The sequence below is a fragment of the Pristiophorus japonicus genome, unplaced genomic scaffold, assembly GCF_044704955.1.
Source record: "Pristiophorus japonicus isolate sPriJap1 unplaced genomic scaffold, sPriJap1.hap1 HAP1_SCAFFOLD_2783, whole genome shotgun sequence".
In the NCBI taxonomy this organism is placed as follows: domain Eukaryota; kingdom Metazoa; phylum Chordata; class Chondrichthyes; family Pristiophoridae; genus Pristiophorus; species Pristiophorus japonicus.
In genome coordinates this window covers 4,884-10,000 of record NW_027252542.1, presented here as the reverse complement: position 1 = coordinate 10,000, position 5,117 = coordinate 4,884, and positions in this window count along the sequence as shown.

The following is a 5,117-nucleotide window of genomic DNA, read 5'->3' as shown; positions in this document are numbered from 1 at the left end:
ATTAACCGAAAACTCTGGCAAATGGTTAACCGGCGTGTTAAGATGGTATCTTTAATAAAAGACGGAAATGACGAAGCCAACATAGCCAAACGAAGGCGGGGACGTTAGTGTGGCAGAAGGGCATGTCTTTAAGCCGTCGGGCGAATGTCCCTGCCAGTTGGAATCTTTTCGGGAAAAAGGGTGAAAAAATCGGAAAGGCCTAGCCGTCCGCCGTGGGGTGCGTTCGCTCGGGCTCGGCCAGCCGCGTCGATGGGTGCCGGAACGGTGCGGCTGCGCTCCGGGAGTGCGGAGATACGGCCTGTCAAGTTTCGTCCCGGAAGTCTGGATGGAGCAAAATCCGAAGCCGTTTGCGGGAAATTAGTTCCAGGGCTCGGCGACCGAAGTCAAATCCGTCCCGCCAACTTGACACTTGTCATTTCTGTCCTTGGGGGTTGGCGGGGTACCTGCACAGAGGTAGGAGGTGGCTGATCGAGAATTGGTGAGTTTTCCAAAGTCACGTCTCGAGCCTCCAGGTCTGCAGAGACCGACCAGGGCTGCCGCCCAACCGACTATTCACCCTTTTTGGGCGGGAATTTTTTCCATTTTTGCCCATTTTTCGGGTTTTTGGTCGGGCTTCAAAAACGGCAGCCCGAGGCCTGGCAGAGGCCGGGGCATGTCCCCGGTCGCGCCAGGCGGCACGCGCGACCCGATTAGGCCCCGAAAGGAGTCGGGAAATCGGCAGACCTGCCCGAGTTCAGCCCGGGGGAGGCGGGGGGCAGGTCGGTTCGGCTCAAATCATTAACCAAAGCCGAGACTTGGTCTCGCTGGCGCAACCGAAGTGCCAGGCTGGATAACTCATTAACCAGAAGGCGGCTGGAGGCAGGCAGGGCTGATGGCTGAGGCCGGGTGGAGGCCACCCGCGGCCGGGAAAGTCAAAAGTCCCGTTGTGTGCAAGTCTATGAGGTCAGATTCGGCCGCCTTACCGGGCCTTCGGTTGATGGTTTCCCGCTTGGGCAAGCGAGTCGGCCCGGCAAAGTGGCCACTTGCATTTTCTGGCAAGTGTCTGCGAACAACGTTAATGAGTTGAACCTCGGCAATTGTCGGAAGTCCCGATGAAGAAATGAAAATGCCCCTTTTGCGGGGATTTGGATGCTCATGGCCGGCAGCAGGTGGCCCGACGCCCCGCCAACTTGACACTTGTCATTTCTGTCCTTGGGGGTTGGCGGGGTATCTGCACAGAGGTAGGAGGTGGCAGAATCGAGACTTGGTGAGTTTTCCAAACAAACGTCTCGAGCCTCCAGGTCTGCAGAGACCGACCAGGGCTGCCGCCCAACCGACTATTCACCCTTTTTGGGCGGGAATTTATTCCCTTTTTGCCCATTTTTCGGGTTTTTGGTCGGGCTTCAAAAGCGGCTGCCCGAGGCCTGGCAGAGGCCGGGGCATGGTCCCCGATCGCGCCAGGCGGCTCGCGCGACGCGATTAGGCCCCGAAAGGAGTCGGGAAATCGGCAGACCTGCCCGAGTTCAGCCCGGGGGAGGCGGGGGGCAGGTCGGTTCGGCTCAAATCATTAACCAAAGCCGAGACTTGGTCTCGCTGGCGCAACCGAAGTGCCAGGCTGGATAACTCATTAACCAGAAGGCGGCTGGAGGCAGGCAGGGCTGATGGCTGAGGCCGGGTGGAGGCCACCCGCGGCCGGGAAAGTCAAAAGTCCCGTTGTGTGGAAGTCTATGAGGTCAGATTCGGCCGCCTTACCGGGCCTTCGGTTGATGGTTTCCCGCTTGGGCAAGCGAGTCGGCCCGGCAAAGTGGCCACTTGCATTTTCTGGCAAGTGTCTGCGAACAACGTTAATGAGTTGAACCTCGGCAATTGTCGGAAGTCCCGATGAAGAAATGAAAATGCCCCTTTTGCGGGGATTTGGATGCTCATGGCCGGCAGCAGGTGGCCCGACGCCCCGCCAACTTGACACTTGTCATTTCTGTCCTTGGGGGTTGGCGGGGTATCTGCACAGAGGTAGGAGGTGGCAGAATCGAGACTTGGTGAGTTTTCCAAACAAACGTCTCGAGCCTCCAGGTCTGCAGAGACCGACCAGGGCTGCCGCCCAACCGACTATTCACCCTTTTTGGGCGGGAATTTATTCCCTTTTTGCCCATTTTTCGGGTTTTTGGTCGGGCTTCAAAAGCGGCTGCCCGAGGCCTGGCAGAGGCCGGGGCATGGGCCCCGATCGCGCCAGGCGGCTCGCGCGACCCGATTAGGCCCCGAAAGGAGTCGGGAAATCGGCAGACCTGCCCGAGTTCAGCCCGCGGTGGCGGGGGGCAGGTCGGTTCGGCTCAAATCAATAACCAAAGCCGAGACTTGGTCTCGCTGGCGCAACCGAAGTGCCAGGCTGGATAACTCATTAACCAGAAGGCGGCTGGAGGCAGGCAGGGCTGATGGCTGAGGCCGGGTGGAGGCCACCCGCGGCCGGGAAAGTCAAAAGTCCCGTTGTGTGGAAGTCTATGAGGTCAGATTCGGCCGCCTTACCGGGCCTTCGGTTGATGGTTTCCCGCTTGGGCAAGCGAGTCGGCCCGGCAAAGTGGCCACTTGCATTTTCTGGCAAGTGTCTGCGAACAACGTTAATGAGTTGAACCTTGGAAATTGCCGGAAGTCCCGATGAAGAAATGAAAATGCCCCTTTTGCGGGGATTTGGATGCTCATGGCCGGCAGCAGGTGGCCCGACGCCCCGCCAACTTGACACTTGTCATTTCTGTCCTTGGGGGTTGGCGGGGTATCTGCACAGAGGTAGGAGGTGGCAGAATCGAGACTTGGTGAGTTTTCCAAACAAACGTCTCGAGCCTCCAGGTCTGCAGAGACCGACCAGGGCTGCCGCCCAACCGACTATTCACCCTTTTTGGGCGGGAATTTATTCCCTTTTTGCCCATTTTTCGGGTTTTTGGTCGGGCTTCAAAAGCGGCTGCCCGAGGCCTGGCAGAGGCCGGGGCATGGTCCCCGATCGCGCCAGGCGGCTCGCGCGACGCGATTAGGCCCCGAAAGGAGTCGGGAAATCGGCAGACCTGCCCGAGTTCAGCCCGGGGGAGGCGGGGGGCAGGTCGGTTCGGCTCAAATCATTAACCAAAGCCGAGACTTGGTCTCGCTGGCGCAACCGAAGTGCCAGGCTGGATAACTCATTAACCAGAAGGCGGCTGGAGGCAGGCAGGGCTGATGGCTGAGGCCGGGTGGAGGCCACCCGCGGCCGGGAAAGTCAAAAGTCCCGTTGTGTGGAAGTCTATGAGGTCAGATTCGGCCGCCTTACCGGGCCTTCGGTTGATGGTTTCCCGCTTGGGCAAGCGAGTCGGCCCGGCAAAGTGGCCACTTGCATTTTCTGGCAAGTGTCTGCGAACAACGTTAATGAGTTGAACCTCGGCAATTGTCGGAAGTCCCGATGAAGAAATGAAAATGCCCCTTTTGCGGGGATTTGGATGCTCATGGCCGGCAGCAGGTGGCCCGACGCCCCGCCAACTTGACACTTGTCATTTCTGTCCTTGGGGGTTGGCGGGGTATCTGCACAGAGGTAGGAGGTGGCAGAATCGAGACTTGGTGAGTTTTCCAAACAAACGTCTCGAGCCTCCAGGTCTGCAGAGACCGACCAGGGCTGCCGCCCAACCGACTATTCACCCTTTTTGGGCGGGAATTTATTCCCTTTTTGCCCATTTTTCGGGTTTTTGGTCGGGCTTCAAAAGCGGCTGCCCGAGGCCTGGCAGAGGCCGGGGCATGGTCCCCGATCGCGCCAGGCGGCTCGCGCGACGCGATTAGGCCCCGAAAGGAGTCGGGAAATCGGCAGACCTGCCCGAGTTCAGCCCGGGGGAGGCGGGGGGCAGGTCGGTTCGGCTCAAATCATTAACCAAAGCCGAGACTTGGTCTCGCTGGCGCAACCGAAGTGCCAGGCTGGATAACTCATTAACCAGAAGGCGGCTGGAGGCAGGCAGGGCTGATGGCTGAGGCCGGGTGGAGGCCACCCGCGGCCGGGAAAGTCAAAAGTCCCGTTGTGTGGAAGTCTATGAGGTCAGATTCGGCCGCCTTACCGGGCCTTCGGTTGATGGTTTCCCGCTTGGGCAAGCGAGTCGGCCCGGCAAAGTGGCCACTTGCATTTTCTGGCAAGTGTCTGCGAACAACGTTAATGAGTTGAACCTCGGCAATTGTCGGAAGTCCCGATGAAGAAATGAAAATGCCCCTTTTGCGGGGATTTGGATGCTCATGGCCGGCAGCAGGTGGCCCGACGCCCCGCCAACTTGACACTTGTCATTTCTGTCCTTGGGGGTTGGCGGGGTATCTGCACAGAGGTAGGAGGTGGCAGAATCGAGACTTGGTGAGTTTTCCAAACAAACGTCTCGAGCCTCCAGGTCTGCAGAGACCGACCAGGGCTGCCGCCCAACCGACTATTCACCCTTTTTGGGCGGGAATTTATTCCCTTTTTGCCCATTTTTCGGGTTTTTGGTCGGGCTTCAAAAGCGGCTGCCCGAGGCCTGGCAGAGGCCGGGGCATGGGCCCCGATCGCGCCAGGCGGCTCGCGCGACCCGATTAGGCCCCGAAAGGAGTCGGGAAATCGGCAGACCTGCCCGAGTTCAGCCCGCGGTGGCGGGGGGCAGGTCGGTTCGGCTCAAATCAATAACCAAAGCCGAGACTTGGTCTCGCTGGCGCAACCGAAGTGCCAGGCTGGATAACTCATTAACCAGAAGGCGGCTGGAGGCAGGCAGGGCTGATGGCTGAGGCCGGGTGGAGGCCACCCGCGGCCGGGAAAGTCAAAAGTCCCGTTGTGTGGAAGTCTATGAGGTCAGATTCGGCCGCCTTACCGGGCCTTCGGTTGATGGTTTCCCGCTTGGGCAAGCGAGTCGGCCCGGCAAAGTGGCCACTTGCATTTTCTGGCAAGTGTCTGCGAACAACGTTAATGAGTTGAACCTTGGAAATTGCCGGAAGTCCCGATGAAGAAATGAAAATGCCCCTTTTGCGGGGATTTGGATGCTCATGGCCGGCAGCAGGTGGCCCGACGCCCCGCCAACTTGACACTTGTCATTTCTGTCCTTGGGGGTTGGCGGGGTATCTGCACAGAGGTAGGAGGTGGCAGAATCGAGACTTGGTGAGTTTTCCAAACAAACGTCTCGAGC